Source organism: Ctenocephalides felis, unplaced genomic scaffold (genome assembly GCF_003426905.1).
Source record: "Ctenocephalides felis isolate EL2017-DRISC unplaced genomic scaffold, ASM342690v1 CF-g0.4_SCAFFOLD_01170, whole genome shotgun sequence".
In the NCBI taxonomy this organism is placed as follows: Eukaryota; Metazoa; Arthropoda; class Insecta; order Siphonaptera; family Pulicidae; genus Ctenocephalides; species Ctenocephalides felis.
The window spans coordinates 14111434-14133996 of NW_020537324.1; the positions used below are offsets into that span (position 1 = coordinate 14111434).

General features: G+C 27.4%; 1 protein-coding gene and 2 non-coding genes across 3 annotated transcripts in view; all 3 read left to right on the plus strand.

The window, feature by feature from the left end:
• Positions 1-22563, plus strand: part of LOC113366849 — a 208669-nt gene that overhangs the window by 124500 nt on the left and 61606 nt on the right. The window lies entirely within an intron of this gene.
• On the plus strand, positions 11457-11529 carry Trnar-ucg. Its single transcript has one exon. It is a non-coding gene; the product is annotated as a tRNA-Arg (tRNA).
• On the plus strand, positions 16076-16148 carry Trnar-ucg. Its single transcript has one exon. It is a non-coding gene; the product is annotated as a tRNA-Arg (tRNA).

The window sequence follows — 22563 nt, forward strand, 5'->3', positions numbered from 1 at the left end:
TTAGAATTTTTAGAATTTAGTAAGTTGCGAGACTAAGAACATCTTAAGAAAATCAGCTCGCACAGTTACTCAAACATTTAATAAAATTTATAGTTCTATGTCTATTGTCGCGCGCCAGTGCACACAATCGTTTAAAAAGTGCAGTAATTAATTTCTATGAAGTGATAACGGCAAAGGCAGCAGTAAGGTGTAATCGATTGCCTTAACGGATATTTCAGATATTTAATACCGAGATAAAAATTCTTAAGAAAAATAATATTATATAAATTAAATCTTATATTCATTCGCATTTCTTATACGCTAACACCTACATCATAGGTTCCTATTCGGGTATTTTATAGCCTTACGTATGCCTATACGTGCATTCTATGCTAAACGCCTTACATCTATACCATACGCTCTATATTTCATCAATACTCTCAAATGCCTACATTGTATACCGAATACACCTAACCTATATCTACTATATATCCTTTATTCGTATAATTTTCCCTTACACATATATTAACCCTACCGAGAATCGAACCGGGTCCGCCGCGTGGAACGCTACGACCTTAGCCACTACACCACCGTAACGCTACAATCAACCGTCTTTTTTCGCGTGTCGTCCGCGCCACCCTAGTATTAATTATCTAATTAATTAGAAAATGTACCGCGGTAACAACAGCGCGTCCCATATTATATAATTGGTGGGGATACCCGATAGGGTAGTGGCTAAGGTGCGCTACTTCACGACGATGAGGTCCCGGGTTCAATTCCCGGTATAGACAAGTATAGATAGGTAGAGATAAAAAAAAATACATAGGGCGTAAGGTAAACCTATATAATATAGGTGAATATATAAATTAGACAGTAGTATTTATAAGTAGTAAAAGGTATGTAGGTATATAATAAGTTAATGACGGTATAGGTATCTTACGGTATGATAGATAATAGATATCTATATATAATATACAATAATATAGTATAGTATGATAGGTAATAGGTTAATATCAGTTTATTAGTATCATATTATTAATAGAATATATATTAGACAGTAGTATTTATAAATCCCGGTATAGACAATAGATAGGTAGAGATAATAAAAAAATACATAGAGCGTAAGATAAACCTATATAATATAGGTGAATATATAAATTAGACAGTATATTTATAAGAAGTAAAAGGTATGTAGGTATATAATAAGTTAATGACGGTATAGGTATCTCACGGTATGATAGATATTAGATATCTATATATGATATACAATAATATAGTATAGTATGATAGGTATAATAGGTTATCTATCATATATTAGGTTAAGTCTTATAAAGTATTGTAATAAATCTCTTGAGTACTTTTATATCATAATAAATACCTGTAAGCATTAATGAATACAAATAATACCACAATAAATATAATTAATGTTATTAAAGAATATAAATTATGTACTCAAATTATGTACCCTCATACTTGTACAATTTAATGTATAGACTAGCTGTATATAATAGAGTTAATTATATAAGAAGTCATATATTACATTTGTGAGTTCTTATCGAAATTTATCAAATTTTTTGAACCGGATTTTAAATTTTAGCGTTCCGGCAAAAAAATATTAGCGCAACACCACTCTATAAAAGTGACTCAAAAACACTTTATTCAGAATTCAAATTAAATTAGAATTATCGATAATATTAATTATTTGATTATATTTTTTTGTTTTGCGAGATCCTGTTTAGTGCGCTTGTTAAGAGTGTTTTTATATGAACATAATATTTACATTCTATTTCAGTGAGATATTTATCAAAGTGCAAGAATTTACAGATTGATTGTATGATTTCAAAATATTTTGTTCATTTAAGAAACCAACAAAATCACTTGAAAAAAAATATATTCAGATCATATAATTCCTAAATATTAATTAAATTGATCAAAATTTAATCAAAAATTAAAAAGTAAGAATTTTATATAAGTTCTTTGTTGGCAAGTCAAGTACTTCAAGATTAAGTACTTCAACAATTTAAAACACAAACTATTCTAAATTTAAATGTTCATTAAAAAAAATCATTGGTAAATTTGAATAGTCGACCAGATTTATGTTGTTTATAAACTATATATTTAATAAATATCTTGGCCAAGACTGTCTAAGTAGATGAGCAACTTAAATCTTTTTGGAAAAAGTTCAGGCAAATAACACCTTGTCGACTTAGTTTCACTTTATTCTTGTCGATCAAATATGGTTTGTAAATTATAATCTACACATCTGGTACAGAACTTTCTGGAAAAGTCACTTTGATCTACTATTATATTACTAGTTCTAATGCAAAAAATTATTCATACTCCGCTTTCTAAATTTGCTTTAACAGTGAATTGTGAGGGATATTTTTGTTGAATTGTAAATAATTTTTTTTCTAAACTTTACTACTTCAAATTAATAAAAAACAGTAAAAAATTTACATAAAATAACAAAATACACTTACTTTATATTATACAAAATAACCATTACTCATAGGCTTATAATATTTCAAGGTTTTCGGTTTGTCTATCAACGCTGCCACCATATTTTTTTTTTTTAATTCCAGAAGAGTAAACCCAAGGTTCTTTTTATTAGTACTATACTAACCAAATTAAATTATATTACTATAATAAATGATTATTACAAAAACAGCTATAAGTAGTCGCAACCTGTATGGGTAATTGTACGTTTCGTTATTGATAATTTAGTCCTTTATACTTGTTCTATAATTTGCGTACATAGTTAAATGGATAGAAATGTTGGAGATTGTAAATGCACATGTTATACTTTCGCGTGCATTCCACTAGATTCATAGATAATGGATGCAAAGGAAAACAATCACAGTTAGCTGTTACACATTCATAAGTTTAACCCAGTTTAGAAGGAATTATTACCGTTGTTCAATGATACTTTGTGTTTGCTAAATTAATATATAGATACAACTATCAATTTATTGGTTAGAGAAAATTAGTATTGTTATAGATTTAGAAGTGTTCTTTACAAATTTCAACTTTGCGACCTCAAATTTTTACTGCAAGTGGCCGCCATATTGGAAAAATGGCGTCGAAAAACTGTTTTTTTATAAATATCTTTTTTTTGGCTCAATCTACAATAAAAGTAGATATGTGTAGCGACCTGTCAACCCACATCGCATCTCAACTTGACAGATAAACATTATCTTTGGCTCATCATAGTGGCAGCACTGCACGAGGACGAAAGTGCAAGCTTCGAATTAAACTGGATAAAATTTCCTTCAATTCATTTAATAACCGCTTTTTTGTAAAATCAATAGTTTCAGAGTACGGGCGCTTCAAAGTCTTTGCAGCTCTCGCCGCCATATCGGATTTACCTATATTTGACTACTCTATGAACTTGACAACATTCTCTCTAATAAATAAATATTTTTAATGTTTAATTAAACAAATACGGTCTAGAAACAAATTAATTTAATTATCTTTCTATTTTTTGCTTATAATTGAACACTTTATTTTCATTATGAACTAAGTAATCTGTCATAAAAAATTTATGCAAATAGATCTATAAGTGTATAAGTTATACCCGTAATACATATTTACATGTTCATCTGTCTACCTATCTATAGTTATCTACCAGTTTACCTGTTTTTACCTATCTAGTTGTTCACCTGGTTACCCGTTTACCTGTATGCCTGTCCTCACGTTTAACTATGTCTACATGTCCACTTGTTTATCTATCTTCCTGTTCAACTGTTTACCTGTCTACTTGTCTATCTGTTTACCAGCTTTCCTGTCTACCTACCTATCTATCTATCAGTTTGCCAGTCTTTCAAATCGTCTTCCTTTTTATAAATCTAACCAGTTTACCTATCTACCTGTCTACCTGATTACCTGTTCACTTGTCTATCTTTGTTTCATTTTGTGTCTTTTCAAGAAACTTGTCGAGAAGAGCAAAAAATATTCACATTTTGTTGAAGAGGCTGTTACTGAGAGTTCGTTATCTGCCAAACTTTAAACAATCACCATATTTGACATAGCATAAAAAACAATATTTTTGTTTTTGTATGAGGCGTTACCACAAATCATTTATATAGCAATTTATTCTATTACCATTACAGCAATATTACACATTGAAATATTACAGTGCATTTAAGTCGTTCATTCTACATCCTATTGCCCTAAGATAAAATCGTTCATATGCTGAAAGTCTGTGTGAAAAACTATTTTTTCTAGTTATTTGTAAGCGTTATGATTGCGTTCGCATTAAAGCTGAAGATTTCGAAACAACACTTCATTTTCTTGATGTGATTTCAATGATTTGCTTCAGAACGAGCTGTAGTTGTAATATAACGGTGTTTCTCGTTGATTTTATGTTTATATCTATGTAGAGAGACTTGTGCCCTCGAACTAGATTCTTCCAAGTAACTTTATTAGCGACTTGCATATCGGGGATCTTGATGTAGCATTGAAGCTCAAATGGAAAATGATAGATAAAATTGTAATAGGATTTTATTCGCAGAATTTTTATATTTTATTTTATTTATTTATGAGCTAGATTTAACTTGGTACATTCGTTGATATTTTAAAATCAGTTTTACTACCCCATGTTACTTGAAAAACAATTTTGATACTCAAGGATCCATAGCTCTCTTTATCAATTCAACTAGAATGTGTTTTATTATCTTCTGTGATTTTTTTTCATTAACATGTAGCTATCAAATATCTCGAGTGCAAATAAAATTTCTAAAGCATTGCTCAAACTATCATCATAAAAATTCTATCCAACGATCACAGAATTCTTTAGATATTCTAACAGTGTAATAAATACGACGTGCAGTGAATGTTTTGATTATTGTCATTACACCTGACATATTTGACATTTTCTACACTTCCAACGATTTGCAAAGTAAATTAAAAATGACCTTTGTCTGAAATTCCAATGTTGTAATACTCAAATAGTTTAAACTACGTTTTGCTTGACAAGAAGTAGTCACGCACAAATCTTACAAAACGTTTCGCAAATTAAAATTTCTATGATGAGTCTAGAATAATTATTCAAAATTCGAAATTTTATGCTATATATATATATATATATATATAAATATACATATATACATATATATATATATATATATATATATATATATATATATAGCCTCTATGGCAATAAATACGAACGTTATTCAATTCATTTTCATGTCAAGACTCCAGTACTATTGACCAATGTTATTAACACTAATTATTTCTAAACAATATCTTTAACATTGAATATTTGTACATGGTGTCAATCAAATTAAACCCATATTCACTATGGTTAATGATGATTTATAGTTTCAAAGATAAAAAATTCTGTCTCTCGTCAATTTTGCAATATAAGAATTGAATGAAAGACGCACTGCAATTCGTTCCAAAGAAATAAATTTTGTTCTTGGTAATAGCTTGTCTGGCACACGACAGCATAACATTTATTTATACTCATCAGTAATATCTTACAAGTTTCTTGACATATCCAAGGTTTCTAATTGAAAACAGAACCGTATTCGTAATATTTACACTAAAGAAGACAATGGTAAATTTAATGGTGAAACATGATGTTTATACAGTAAATATTTCTTAAAGATCTCAAATAATATTTACATCCAGCTTGGGGGTATTGAGAACTTCTCGTAGAATAAGTTATAGTAATGGTCCAAAAATCCAAAATAAAAATTTTGGCATATCTTTACGTTTCAAAGGTTTCTGAGCATTTTGGCATAGCTCAAAAAATCTGTGTGTCTGTGTGGACACAATTTTCATTGTCATTTTTGGGAGCACCGCTCGACCGATTTGAATGATTCAATGAACATTCGATCCTACTTAAGAAAGAACTACTTGTTTATATTTTAGAAATAATTTTAGTAAAATTTTCTATTATGCGATTAAACTAGAATCCTGGAAGAAAAACAAAGCAATATATTTCCATCGATGATTATTTTATATATTTTTTCTGATACAATTATATGAAGCAGAATACACAAAGAAATCTAGATCCCTATATTTATAATAATTATATTTTATTTCTCCTCAGCAATAAGCAGATTGAAATCTGAATGTAATGCTTTCTTTAATGAAAGTGAGTAGTAATGCAAAAACACGAATGCATAGGTTTAGATGTTTTTTTAACAATTATGTCGTAAATTAGAGAAATTTAGAGCACTGCACTTTCCATCACGTTCTCAATGATAAATATTAAGTTTTTATCATAACTCGGTAATAATATATGAACAGACACTGTAAAAAGCAAATTTATTACTTGTAGGTAACTATCAGGTAGTTTTCATATGATTGCATTAAATCAATTGAATGATAATTATTTTATATATCTTTATAAATAAAAATATTATGACCAACAGGTGTACCAACTTGAACTGAAAAACACTGTATATGAAATATGATGAACTAGGTCTAAATGATATAGATGAAGTAGAAGGCAACTAGCATGAGCTTCCCGATATAAGTAATCGACCTAATCCATAAATATTTGATTTCATAAAAAAACTGAATATTCATTTCTTGAGCTTTTTTCCCGTATCTCTAAAACGACAAGGTCTGTATTCACAAAAAAGTTAGCACGTATTTCCATCAATAGGAATCGAGTGTTTTTTTGAATAATTCAAATCAGTTGATCCGTGCTCCCTAAAACGTCGACGGAAAATTGTATTCATATTCACACATAAATCCATTTTCTTCTAAGGTATGCCAAAATGTTCAGAAACAATTTATTGAAAGTGTAAAAAATAATTAACCAAAATATAGTATTTTTCACAATTACAAATTTAGTTGAGGGTGCAATTTTATAACAAAGTTTCTAATTTTCGTAGTAATAATATATTTTGTTTATAAAGTTTTGAGTTCAGTTCTGTAATATCCAGTAATATGATCTCAGTAAATAACATAAAATTATGAAATACAAAGGAATCATCACGACAAAGTCCGGATACAATCACTTTTCCGCACATTTGCCTTTATAAAAGGCTCGTACTACTTTTCGTTGATCGCATGATAGTTTTGAACAAGTACTTTAAGAATTTATCTTATAAAATTGATATTATAAACAAAATAAACAAGCAAAAAATCAATCATTTACTTCGATATTTCCTAATCAAAATCAAGCATTGAATCATAAATAAACCATTAAAGCCATTAAATGATTAATTAGAAATAAACTAAGCAATTGAAAACCGATTGTGATTAACTGCTGAAGAATTTTTAATTAAGCAAAATAGTTTTAATTAATTTTGATAGTATAATTTTGTTGATGATTTCTCGGAATTTGTATATAGTTATCGTTTTGGCATTCAAAAATATGTTATGGCAAACCTAAATTGAAATCAGAAATTGTGTAAAAATAGCCTCATACAATAATTATTTCGATTCTGATTGTCTGTAATAAAGCAAAAAAAATATTGAAACCTTAAGAATTATACATTTTATGAAGTACGAGTCAAACAATGAGGTACTGATCAAGTATGATAAATCAATTTTGTTGTCAAGATAAATGGATTCTTTGATAGGATCATGTCAAATCTTTTCAAATTGAAAAATTAGTAAATTTATACAATAGCCAATTTACTATAAAAGATACGCACTCATCGTATTAATCATGATTGTAATCATCAATTGCTGAATCTTCTACTAATCTATCGTAAGAAATTTGTGATACATTATTATTAAATTGATACTTTAAAAAATTATAGACGCACTACTTTATACGTTTTTGGTCGATGAAATTATAAAATTTATGGGACTAGAAAAAAATAATATGATGACTTAATTTGTACTGCAAATCTTGATTAATCAATTTCTTTGTCAGTGATAAGAATATTTTTTATATTTTTTAACGGTAATTTGAACTTAAAAGTTCTATAAAATAAAAAATCTTTACATATTCGATATATTTAAATCTAAATTTTCTATTTGATCTGAAATTCCCTAAGTTGATGATTAATTCCCTTGATTGATTCTCTATTGATCTAAAAAATTTCTTTTTGATCTTAAATCTCTATTTGATATATTTCTATAACTAGAATGCTCTATTAATATTGATATTACAAATATAAATAGCAATCTATTAAATAATATTTCGGAATTCGAAAAAAAAACAAAAGTATTGCATACATCTGACCAGAAATACCTAGCTATAAAATTTTCTAAATTAAAATTCAAATTTTAAAATTAGTATAAAATTGTAATTGAGTTTTTCTGGCTTGGTCAAATGTATAATTTTGAAATTTTAAATTTTATTAACTTCATTGATTAATATATATAGACACCCCAAGAGTCCATGATTGGTGACCCTGACATGATCTTGATGTGTTTTTAATCACTTTTTAACTTTAATTTGAAGCAGTAGCAATACCAAAAGAACTATTTTTTCTTGGAACATATTTAAATATATATTTTCAAAAAACTATAAAATTTGTGTATATAAACGTAATGATTACGATTACTTAACTATTGCCTCAAATCTGGTGGCAGTAATTGGGATGTGGCTTATTGCCAGAAATAATAACTTGCCAACATTTTTTTATATTTTCAGTTAAGGCCTGTCCCAACATACCATATATTTCAATTACTATCTCCCAAATTACATTAGCAAATACATGTTTCAAACAATGTCATGTTAGATAATGGTGAAGTCGATGAACTGTAGTACTTCTGTCTGCAATTGTTCTGCTCCACCCATACAAGATTCATCGTTTTTTCAGTTCAATGTCACAAAGAGCGCGAAATCTTCGTAAAAACACGTAACCATGTATTTAAAATCTTTTGTTGTTCGCCGATTTCGAATGCTGTGTTGCCGAGACTCAACCTGGCATACCTGAGACCTGACTCATTTGTTCGAAAGACAGAAACGGGATTTTCTTTGTGGTCGAATGGACGGTTAAAAATAATAGAATTGTGTGAGATTGATTGGTCGAGACACTAAATACTTTCGTTAGTTGTAATTAGTTTCAGGAATTTTGTTAATTAATATTTGTAAGTGATACTTAGGATCTGAACTTGACGTTGAACTCGACATTTATCAACTATGATGAAATCTGTATGTATACTCCATGTAAAACTGTGCATTTTTTTATGATGTAATGGTTAATGATTGTCATTTTTCTTTAGTCAAAAGATAATCATAAAAATATAAAATAATTTTTTATATACATAATATATAAGATTTCATAAGATAGGTGGGCAACAGAAGGATCAAGGGCTACACGAATTAAATTAATTTTATGGACGTTACTTGCAAGAAATAATTAAACTTTTGCTATTCGAGGCCCTGAAAAAGAAAAGATTAAGCTCATAACAGGTTTTTTCTTTCATTCACTTTTATAATGCACTTTAGCTTCTTAGATTCAGACACATATGACTGACTTGGCGATTAACGTGTTAATTGATGCTATAATTTAATAAATAATGAAATGAATTATTGGACATCAATGAAGTTATTGTGTAAAATATGTTTACTTCTGACATAAATCACTACAACATGTGTTTTATCGTGGCAATAAAGAATTCAAATTTCGCAAACAATATTGATTAGTTCTCCATTTGAATATTGGTCAGTTAATAGTCATAATCATTTTTCTTATCCGCATATTCTTATTATTATTCAAGTGTATTTTTAATTACGAAATACAATATTAGTTTAAGTAATTATTCAAAATTCAAGTTGGTGAAAACTCTTAAATTATTCAAGATCTTTGAAAGCGCGATTTCTACAAACAGTGTATTAAGTTAAAATTCAGTTTCTATTTATTCACACTTCAATTATCATAACAATATTATATAACACAAACTTTTGAAGTTGTTTTGGCAATTTTAGTAAATTTTTCTTATATTCTTAGTAAATTATTTTTTTCTTGAGGTCGTCTATATGTGATTAAAAGTAAAATTACAACATTATTATGTCGGTAGTAACCTACATCAATGAACGTATAAACTGTGTAATTTCCGCTTGTATTTTTTGTCGGCAATGTTATAGCGTCAAATGCAAATAAAGTGTTGAATAAATTGAATTTTTTACCTTGAATTTCAATTTTATAATATAAAACATATTTAGGAAAGGTTTTTAGAATGTCATTCATTGACAACACTTTTGATATATGATGTAAATACGAAATTGGTCTTAAGATATTAAAGTAATTGTAGAATACGATTGAATTTTTATGAACGTATTGTGAAGGATATTATGCAAATTTCAATGAATATAATATAGTGAATTGGATTAATAAATATTTCAGTATAAATGATTTTGTAAAAAATATAAAAATAATTAAAAGAAGACAAAAAAGATAGTCAGCAAAGGATAAAACTAATATTTAATCAATATTTTTGATGTTAGTTTACGTTAAATATGTTAGTTGCTCAACATTTCTTATGTGTTTTTATATTTCTAATGGCTATATTGAATATTGAAATGTAATTTTTATTAACTTCCTGTAGGGTAAGTTATTGTAATCATCCACAAATCGAAATTGAAAATTTTTGCATTTTTCGACGTTTTGAGGATTTCTGAACATTTTGGCATACCTCAAAATAATGGATGTGTGTGTGTTTTGTGTGTACGCATTTTTTTCGTTCACGTTTTCGGGCGCACGGATCAACCGATTTAAATGGTTCGATTTCTATTGATAGGGAGATGTGCTGATTAGTTTTTGACAAAGGCAGGCCCAGCAGTTACGGAGATAAAGAGCAAAGAGTACAGAAAATAAAAATCAAGTTTTTGAGAGAACGGAGCATCTGATTTGAATGATCTAAAAAATATTCAATTTGTAATGATTGGGAGAAGTGGTTATTAGTTTTTGGCACAGGCTGGCGCTGCCATTTCAAAGATACAGAGCTAAATGTGCAAAAAATGGCAATTTTTGAGAGAAGTAAGCGTCCGATTTAAATAATTCGAAATACTTTCTGCTTGTTTCAACAAAATAATTGATTTTGGAAAAATAAATTTGTTTCAAATTTTTTTTTCAATTTTTTTTTTCAAGAAAAAAAATGTTTTTTGTAATTGAAAATAATTCAGATTTTAATTTTAATTCTGACTAAAGTTCTAATATACTATAAACAAATAATTTCAACTTTGCAATTCAGTTTATATAATTCTTATAAATATTAGACAATGTTACAGTATGTATTTATAATAATCTATTTGAAAATATTTAATATTCCTCGAACATTTCGTTACAGTACGGGAAGTTCGAGCAATTTGCCTTAAAGCACGATGCCATGCACCCCACTAGTTAACTTTTGAATTTTTTTAATTCACAATTTTTTTTAGAAAAAAATGTAAAAAAATGAAGTTAAAATTTATTATAAAGCACATTAAGACTGAATACGGTTTAAAAAGTATTAATGCATAATATTGTAAATGCACCACAAAACCATCCCCTAACAAAAATCAATAACCCCGTACATCGCGTTTAACTGGCTGGAATTCGCATGTTCTACCATGGGACCGTGTGGCCTAATGGATAAGGCGTCGGACTTCGGATCCGAAGATTGCAGGTTCGAGTCCTGTCACGGTCGAATATATTTTTTAGACAAAAATGTTTTATAAAAAATAATAATTATGTACATAAATATTATAGATTTTATTTTTTTAGACTCGCGTCCCCAAAGTATGAACTTTTTAGTAAATGTCTCATAACTGCTGCTGATTTTTTTTAAATCATTTTTTTTTTAAATATCTCTTGAATTCGAGATCTTGAGCTATTTTGAATAAGCTTAAAGCTTAACTAAAGCGTATATAAGTTCTCTAAGCTTATAGTCTACTAAAGCTACTTGAATCTATTTGAAGCAAATATTATACTCTAACTATGATTGTGCAGGATTCTGTATAATTAACAATATGAATACTATGAAAGTGAAAAGGGTTAATTAATTTTTACATGAACAATAATTTGAGGTTGTTCATGTAAAAATTAATTAACCCTTTTCATTCGTGAATTGCAAGATTTATATGGATTTTGATGGCATCCGAGTGGAAAGGGTTACATTTGGATTACATATTTAAAATATTTTCACGCCATAAATTATCTTCAATATAATATATAACATAAAAATATCTATCTAGACAAAGTTTTAAGATTTACACAGGTAACAAAATCAAGGGTCGTGCAGATGTTCCAATTTACCAAGACCTTTTCTCGCTAGGGTCATAATTGTAAATCTGGGGTCATAATTACTATCTGTTCATTGATGTTAATATTATTATAATTTAATATTTTAATATTATTTTGAATGAGCTTATATCTTACTCTATGTCTTATCCTAAGCCTTCAAGCACGAACAAGATATTTTATATAAAACATTCATACTTACTATAAATAAGAGGGTTTCATAACGAAAAAATTAGAATTTATAAAAAATCATAAAAAATAATTCGAAATTTGTTAAAAAAAACTCATATATATAATTTTACTTCCAAAATTTTAGAATAATCTTCAATATAATATGGTACTTATTGTTAGTATAGAAATATTCATTTCATCCAGATGTTTCAATTTACAAATTTCAAAAAATTTTAGGGTCAGACATTTAGGTGGTACCTAAAAATATTAAAATGATTTAAACCTATTAAAAGTACAAGTAACCCACACCTTTACGTGATATTTGTTTTTTTTTTCAAGAAATCCACAAAGCAAACAACTAGCATTAGCACGTTGTTTAAGTATATTGAATTTATAAGTTAGGTTAAATAATTTTTATTATTATTTTTTAAATTTAATCTATTTGGCCTCCAAAATTATTAATTCATAATTACATATTATTGTAAATTTTATTAATATTCGTACAAATAATTTGATTATATAAAAAACGAGATACTATAAACGTGACTTAATTTAATATTCTTTTAGTTTAAAAAAAAAAAACTAATAAATTACTTTTCATTACAGGCAATCATGCGTTTAAGCAATATATGTATCGATTTAACTATCTAATTAAATTTCTTCGAAATTTCTTATTACCAATCATTATCACTATTATAAACGAGTCAGTGTATTAGAAAAAATCAATCTTCGATTACCCATTTGATCATGAACTAATTAAAACTTTCTTCACGATTGCCTCATTAAATTAATTACATTCAGGATAGTTTTATATCTCACTCCAAATTAAGGAAATAAATCAAATTGCAAATTTTTGTAATTAAGAAGATATCGACTTATACTTATATAAAATGAGAAATTATACCGATTGCTCTCTGTATGTCAAAAGTAATCGATTATGATTTCTTCGTGCTGTTTATGCAGATTATAGGGCCGTTATGAAACTCATGGTGAAAGTTTCGCGTTACCATTAATCCTCCGATGAAGGAGAAAACTGGCATCCAACGTGGGTAAAGTAAACTTGCAGTTCGCGAAATTGAAAAACAGTTAAATATATAATATATTAGCTTTATATACCAAATTACTATACTAAGGGGGCGTCCATTAATCCCGTGAGCGAGTTTTCAAGGATTTTTGAAATCCCCCCTCCCCCTGGTGTTATTCAAAATTATACATATATAAAATAAATACACGTGATATCTTACTATATCCCTCCCTCCCCATGTGATTTTTTGTGATTTGTATAATATATACAGAAAATAATTATAAATCTTAATTGTAAATTAACTGTACTAAATCTAATGGATCTAATCTAAATATAATGGATCTGCAGATTAGATTAGATTGTAAAGATGGCAGAAAGTAGCATTTATGAAAAATTGTTATTTGAAATTGGCTATTTGGAGGTTAGGTTTTATGTGTGCAACGCTTGATCCAACAGTAAAGACCTAGGTTTATGAGAGTTTGTGACTACCTCATACAATTATTCAACATAAGAGACACCTAACATAAGATTTTTATTTTATCACGAAAATTTACTCTCTTGTTATTATAGTCTTTGCAGGTTTGTGATCTAATAATGATCCACAAGTTTGCTTTGGTGTCTGATATCTATATTTACATATATCTTACACTTTTACCAAATTTTACGTAAACCATCAAATTTAAGAAGTTGTTTTATTGTCTACCTGAGGCTTTATTCGTCTATTTTATTACTCATATTTTCTATTAATTTTATCATAACTATTTTATTACATTTATTTTTATCTTTAAATTAAAATAAATTTTAGTCACTTTAAATACATTCGTTTTCAAGTATTTTGAAATAGACGTTTTCCTGATCTATATAGAAGAATTTACAAAAATATATTTTTAGCATTGAAATCATGGAGATTTTTTTAGAAGTCCTAGCAATTGTCTTTGAAATTGTTTGTAATTTAAAAAGTTAAAATTAAATTATTTAGTTTAGATATTTATATCAAAAAAATTGATAATGCAATATTTTAAAACAAATTCTCATTATGATAGTAAAAATTTAATAGGTTTAGTTTATTAGTTTATAAGAATTTTGTATTTCAGTTCAAATTGGAGTATATTATAACAATTATAATAGTGAAATGGAGTTCAATCATATAGCACCTATTAAATTTTTATTAATATTTTTTACTTTTTGTTAATATTTTTTACCAAGAATTAAATATAGTTTATTTTGATATTTTTGAATTAACAAATAACTATATGATTGAACTCCATTTCACTATTATAATTGTTTGTAGACTTATTCAATTAATTGACTTATGAAAAGAATAACAAAATAAAAATGTATGTGTGTGAGTAGACTATATATTGTGATATATAGAGACATATAGAGATCAATATTGTAGTAATTAGAGACAATAAACGATAAAGATTAATAAATCACATTATGTTCTTACTAAAATTGTAAAATCTTTAACTTTTGATCTTTGTCTAGTTTGTTATTAAGAAAAAATATTTAAAATTATTTTAAATATTTTTTTAAAACGAAAGAACGATCACAAGACAAAATTTTTAAAATTTTTGGTGTAAACGTAATGTGATTTATCTTTGTCATCTTTGTCACCAATTTTGAATAGGTCACGAAAGATCCGTAATTTTAAAAGCTTATTCTTTCACGATACCTTGCATTTTTTGAAAATTGTGTTTCAGCTACTATAAATTGTGTACTGTGCAGAATCAACTTAAAATTAATGTAAATAAGTTTCATAGCCAGACAACTTTCAAAAAATTACTGTTGCTCCATGGACAATTTAAAATTGGTACAATTAGGAGATGTTTTACCAAAAATTGTAAAAACTTTGCCAAATGTAAAATTCTCTAAATTTATCAAGTCTACCTAATCTCTACTTTGTATTTATATTTTGTTCGACAAATTCAAACAGTCATAAATCCGTTAAGTCTTATAATTAATCAATGCATGAACAGCTCTACTACAATTGGATGAGTACTCGTTATTTACTTTTACTATATTTATTCAAGCAAAATTAATTAAAAACATTACGTAATTTATTTTAACATGTAAAAATATTTTTCATAGAAAGTTTCAATATTTATCAAACAATTCAGCTGAAAAATTGACTAATAATTTCTATCTAACGCACGATGTTGCTCTATTTACGCACCTAGTATGTGAAAGCAATCCGGCAGGAGTTGACATTGCATCAATTAGAAACGCAGAAAATATGTGAACCAACCCAATTAAAAGTAAACAGACAAGATCCGAGATTCTAATATAATATAAAGCAACATAAATTCATCTCACGCACTGCTGGAATTTCTAAATGAATATTGCGAACGCTCGACAATCATAAATTTATTTCAGCAATCGAGTCGGAGGAAATTAGAGCGCGTTATAGATTTTATTCGTGGATTTCGTTAATTATATTCAAAAATAATGAAATAAATTTTAGTATAACTATTTTTTATTAACTTCAACAACTACCAAAATAAATATAAAGCTAAAACCCGAACTATAATAGCAATTGGGCTATTTCTAAGTAAAGCAATGATTCAAATTCTGACCATATTAAATTATTTTTTGCAATACATAAATCAACTAGATTATCTGCGAGTAATATCAAGCATGTTTCTTCAAATATTTTGTCGTGACTCATTTTTACCTGACCCCTACCCTTATTTTCAACCCCACGAGAGACCCTAAATTCAAGCCCAACTGCATCGGTATATTCTGCCAAATATGGTATGACCGTGTGGCCTAATGGATAAGGCGTCGGACTTCGAATCCGAAGATTGCAGGTTCGAGTCCTGTCACGGTCGACCAATATTTTACAAAATATTATAAAAATAAATATTTTATTTAGGCATAAATTATTTAATCACAAGAATAAAATGGAGTTAAAAATATTGTGTCATGAAAATTGTTGGTATATTCATGTTGACTCATTTTTATAAATCCATTTTCGAAATTCTATAAAATATTTAAGCATATTCTTCATTGTACTTTTATTTTGATTTTGTTTGTTAACTCTAAAAATACTGAAATTATTAATTTCATCAATGATTTGATTGATTTTGCTTGTTAACTCTAAAAAAACGAAAATGAAAAAGCGGTTTTTGAACATTTTGGCATACATTAGAAAAAAATAAAGTTTCTTTATGTGTGTGTGCGTATGTATGTTCGGATACAATTTTTCGTACATGATTTTGGGCACATGGGTCATTTGATTTGATTGATTAAAAAAACATTCGATTTCTACTGATGCGGAGACGTATGTATACATCTAGTAATTTTAATTACTTCTTAGCAAATATTTAAAACAATTGATATTAATCTTTGATTATTAATTTTCTCTGCTCGAATATTTAATTCTGATACGGAAAGTTCCAGCAATTTATCTTAAGGCACGATGCCATGCACCACTAGTTTTAATTTAATATTGTAAGATTCCGGTAATCTGATAAATCTAATTTTCTCTAATATTATTATATCGGGTGTGTTTTCTCTATTATCATTAATTGCTTAGATTTTGTAATGTTAGGCTCATATAATTTATTTTTCAGAAAAAATAACTTGATTCATATTAAAAAAAAAATTAATACAAAATACTATTAAGAAAGATGCGTTAGAACGGCATCTGGCCTTATTATATGATGTATATCAAAAGAAGACAATAAATAAAAAAAATGTAAAAAAAAATCACAACACACACACACACAGGCACACACACACATGATTTTTCCAAATTTGGCCTCATTCGATGCAGAATGGCTTAAAACATCGAGAAAACATAAAATTAGTAAATCAGATTTTTTGATGAGTAAAAACTTCTCCTTCGGGAAGTTAATAAAAACTTAAAAATCTGTTAAAAGTTACGTATTTTTTCATTGCTTTTACATTATTTTGTAATTTTACGAGAATATATACTCATTGTTCTAGATATTGAATCTTTAATAAATAATAATAAAAATTTAATAGTAAAACTAGTATAGAGAAAACGATTTCCAACAAATCTTCATAATTGTTCGAAGGTCTATCATCTCATTTACCCACACAATTTTTCATTCAATTATTAGTTGCAAATGGAGTACCAAAAAACCTCATAATTTCTAGAAATAAATATTATTTTACTATGCTATAATTTATTATTCCTTGTATTATATGACGTAGAAACTACCATTAAAATTTAATAAAATTACAATTTTATTTTATTTCCATTAAACTATAACTGCCTATAAGGCATTCAGTAATTATTATGACTAAAATAATGAATAATATTTTAAAATACTACCCATTGGTAGTACTGTACATTTTGGCATACCTTAGAAAAAACAGATGTGCGTGTGTGTGTGCGTATACAAATTTTTCTGTAGACGATTTCGGGCGCACGGTTCAACCAATTTGAATGGTTCAAAAAACATTCGATTCCTATTGATAGGAAGATGTGCTGATTAGTTTTTGGCAAAGACTGGTCCAGTCGTTTCGGAGATACGGAGCAAAGAGTGCAAAAATATAAATCGAGTTTTTGAGAGAAATAAGCATCCGATTTGAATGATTCAAAAAGCATTCAATTCGAAATGACGGGGAGAAGCGGTGACTAGTTTTTGGTAAAGGCAGGTCCAGCCGTTTCGGAGATACGGAGCAAAGAGTGCAAAAAATATAGAGTTTTTGAGAGAAATAAGCATCCGATTTGAATGATTCATGAAATTTTTTGATTGTTTTGTATAATATGTAGAGAAAATAATTACAAGTCCAAATTGCGAATCTTCTGAGTCTCCTGATAGGGTAAAATTACAAAAATAATTTTGTAACATACAACTTTGTTGAACATACTACTTGAGCATTAAAATCAACAAGCCTTTGTTTTCATTCATCGATAATTGAAACCAAATTGTTTATTATTAAACATCTACTAGCCTGTGAATACAATGCTTTAAAAACATTTAATATAATTCCATTACTTCTTGATTATTGCTGCGAACGTTTTGAAAACGCGACAATACAATATTTCCCAAACAATGATGACAAATTCTTTGAACAATGGTACATTCGAACATTAGTAACAGGACTAAATTATTAACTATTTCTCAGAATTTGTTTCAAGTACATATAATTTCTTAAAGAAAATTCAATTTCCTCCTCTAAAAAATTGGTGTGAATTATGCCAAAGCTTTTACTGTGGTTCATTTATTAAAGTGAGTTATCAAAAATGAGTACAAGTGTCTCTTGCATATTTGAACAATAAACTTTCTATATTGATTCAAATTCTTGAAAGATGTTTATGCTTCGATTTTATTGATAAGAAAGAAAGTTTTAAACGATGTACTAAATACGTGATAGGTGTACTTGATAGGTGTTCATAATCTTGTTAGTTCCGGCGGTTATGATAAAGAACTGTGTTAATCATTTGTAACGAATTGGAATCGTGTTAAAAATTCAATAAAGATTGTATTATAAATGATGTAGTAATTTTTATGTAATAGGTTTAACAAATTTCACAAACAATAGTGACTGATCAATTATATCTGCATATCTTCGATACATCTGAAGTTTCTCTGAATTCTCTATAGATTCGTAATTTTTATAAAATTTTCAACTTTTAAGTTTGTAATTTTTGATATCAATAACTGATTAAAATTGGAAAAAATATACTAAACTCTTATTAAATTTTTAACTTTCTAAATTTCTCGAACAATAGTAACAGGACATTTGTTGTTCATAGGTTGAGTCATCAGTATAGAGCTTTAATTTATCTACATTTTTAAGTTTAGTTTAATTTTTTATTTTGTTAACATTTTTGATATTTGTTTTATTCCTAAAAACACCAGAAAATTTTTGTATATTTAATATATGAAACCAATACTGAGATAGGCAAATTACTGGAACTTTCAAACCGTAATATAATATTTCTAAAAACCTTAAATTTATTTGAAATTTAGAACAAAATTGGCTTGAAAATTAGATTTTTTTGGAAAATTATGAAGTATTTGAAATTTGGAAGCATTTTGAAAAATTTGAAATTTATTAAAAATTTTGACCCATTCAAGTCGGTTTTCAATAGTCAAAAATATCGAGGTCATTTGTTTGAACTGTATAAATGAACAAATATATAAATGAACACAAACATATAAATCTTATCATTGAAATAAAAATATCATAAGAAAATCATAGAAATGGAAGCAAACACTGTACTTATTATAAAAATCTCTATAAAATATCTCTTAATTTAATGTGCACGTCTACAGATCATTTTTGACCAACAAATTGCATTTTTTTTGCTTATTTTTTTCTCAATCTCCAAAACCGCTGGACCTATCTTTACTAAAAAGATAACCAGAACATTTCTCCATAAATGAGAAATGAATGCTTTAACCCTTTCCACTCGCAAATTCCGATTTTTAAAAATTTTACCGAGAGGAAAGGGTTAAAAATTATTTAAACTGGTTAATCCATACTCTCAAAATCATCGGCGAAAAGTATCTACACACACACACATACATTTTTTTATAAGGTATGCTAAAATGTTCAGGAGAAAAAAAAAAAAATTACAACTTATCCCACGAGAAGATAAAGATAATATGATTAAAAATGAAGAAATGAAGAACAAAATGTATGCCTTTCCACTGATAATTTCTTAAGCTCGATAATATATAATTATGATTCAATTAATTAAAAATTACTGTTGCAACTATTAATTATTTCTCAAATTCAGTTCTGATTTCAATAGCCACTAATTAACTATCTTCTGGTAGAAGTAATTATATAATATTATTACCACAAAAGACTTATAATAAAACCAAGAACTCCTCCGTCAATCAAAATTTATAAAATAGAAATCCATATTATAGTTAAAGACGAGTAATGGAAAGCTTCTGCTGCATAACAATACCCTGAGGAATGTATCTTCACTTTTACCTTTTATAATGGTTTTGTTTTCATAGTGTTTCATAATGAAAATTGCTTTCATAGACTTATTAATTATTAAAATTAGATTCAAAATACTGTTAAAGACTGATTCAAAAGTGTTAGTTAAGGATAATCTAAATTTATAAAAATCATCTACCTTACATAAATTATACACAAGTAATTATATATCATATACCAAGTCAATTTTACAAGCTTCAGTTTCCATATAATTGAATTTGAATTGTTCCAAGATAATGCTAAGGTATCAGTAATTTCACTTAAAACTTTTATACAATTCTGGTTTCATCAGGAAATATCAATTTTAGAAATTGCTGTGTGATTATCTAAACAATCGATCGCAAATAACAAAAACGATGATGCACTTTGATTATTGGAAGTGAAAACTATAAACGATATGACTAACAAAACTAATATTAAAGTTTTGATAGTCAGAAGTCTGAGGTAAAATTTACTAGAATTATATGTGATTGAGATATAAAAAAATAATTTAGAAAAGCTATCAAAACTTGCAGATAAAAATTTAATAAAATATATATTTAATCGATTTTATTAGCAATTTGTGAGAAAGATATGTTTATTGGCTTAATCATCTATCTGCTATAAGATATAAATTCAGGAAATTCAAAATGACAAATCTAAGATAGATTCATTCATATCACTGAGATTAAAATAAGTCATTGAGATACACTCTTCATTTTAATTCTTTCATTAATGATAAAATAATAAAATGATTTCATTATGCAATATAAATATACATCGCCTGAAACATTTAGATAAAAATGTGCTAAATAAAAATAATGATAATATTTATTGATAGTTTAATTTTAAAAATTATTCAAGAAACATAAATGCATCATTGTTAGGATTTTGCTTTAACGAAAATAAATTATACGAAAGTCTAGGAGCAGGGTAGGCAGGTAGGTAGTGCAGGAAAAGTACATTCGATGTTTGCAGGTATTTGCTTTTAAAGTTTGTCTATACAACCATCTATAATTTTTACTCGAACTGAAATATTTTTTATGCACTTTAGTACGTGATCAGCACAGGCCAAAATACGTTTGACTACCTTCTTTGGTTTAAAAGAATATTCAAGCAAAAACAATAAAGTTCAAACAAACTCTTCCTCAAAATTATGATCATAACAGTAATTTGGCTGTCCAACTTTGTCCATGACGGAAGTGTATGCAAATTAGAACCTTCTAGAACCATGATTCTAGACGAGCATAATTGAAATGCACTCTCTGACTTGAACTTTAAATATTCTGTACGAGTACCACGACAAATTCGTCTTGTGGAATAAATAGTGACAACAACAATTTTCATTGTCCATTGAAATAGGAGGAAAATACATACTATATATTACCAACAAGCAGACGATTAAAAAATTTATAAATTGCTATAAAATATAAGTAAATTAAAAAATGCATAAATTGCTCTTGGTGTTTTCTGACGAACAAGTTTGGGTGATCCGCGAGATAGTTTTTGTACTTGTATGAGAGAGTGCTTATTTCATCCTTGACCGCACATCAAAATATTTAAAATTGTATTTTCTACCGAGCAATAAAAGTTTGGGGTTACAAATATACTACCAACAAATATTGAAAAAGGAAATAAAACATGTAATTAATAAATGAATTTTCAATTTCTAGTAGAACATTATTCAAATCCGAATAAGTATATAAATATGACAATTAACCCATGTACAAAGTAACATGTGCCATGTTACAACGTTCATAAAAATAATTAAAATCCAGCGTATTCTTGGAATCTCTCGTTAAAATCACTTTGTGTAAGTTTAGCAATATGATTAAAAGTAATTAATTTTATATAAGTTGCAGAATCTGACCTTTTTGCTAAAAAATTAGCCGTTGAGTAACTTTACGTTTCTTTCTTGCAGGAAATATTCGAACATCTCTGATGAGCGGCTCCACCTTCAACGTGACCTGGCATTTAGCTTATGCGCATCGAGTAAGTGCAAATACTTGAACATATTATTTATTTTAATTATGCAAAAGACTATTTACGTTCTTGTTTTCATTAGTATTATTGGAAACTTTCTACTTACTATTGTGTAAAATCGTTTGCTGTAAAAATAAAGCATTGTAATAAATAACCTATAGTATAGAGTTGACAACTGGGCTCGGATGACAATCTTCATTTATAAGATTTTAGACAAATATAGTTATCTGAATAGGATAAATAATAGATTGTTTGTTTTATATGAGTACGTTGGTTTCTCTGTTTTATGTAAGAGATCATCAGAATTTAACTTTATAATTTTTAGACCATATAAAAGACGAAGATATT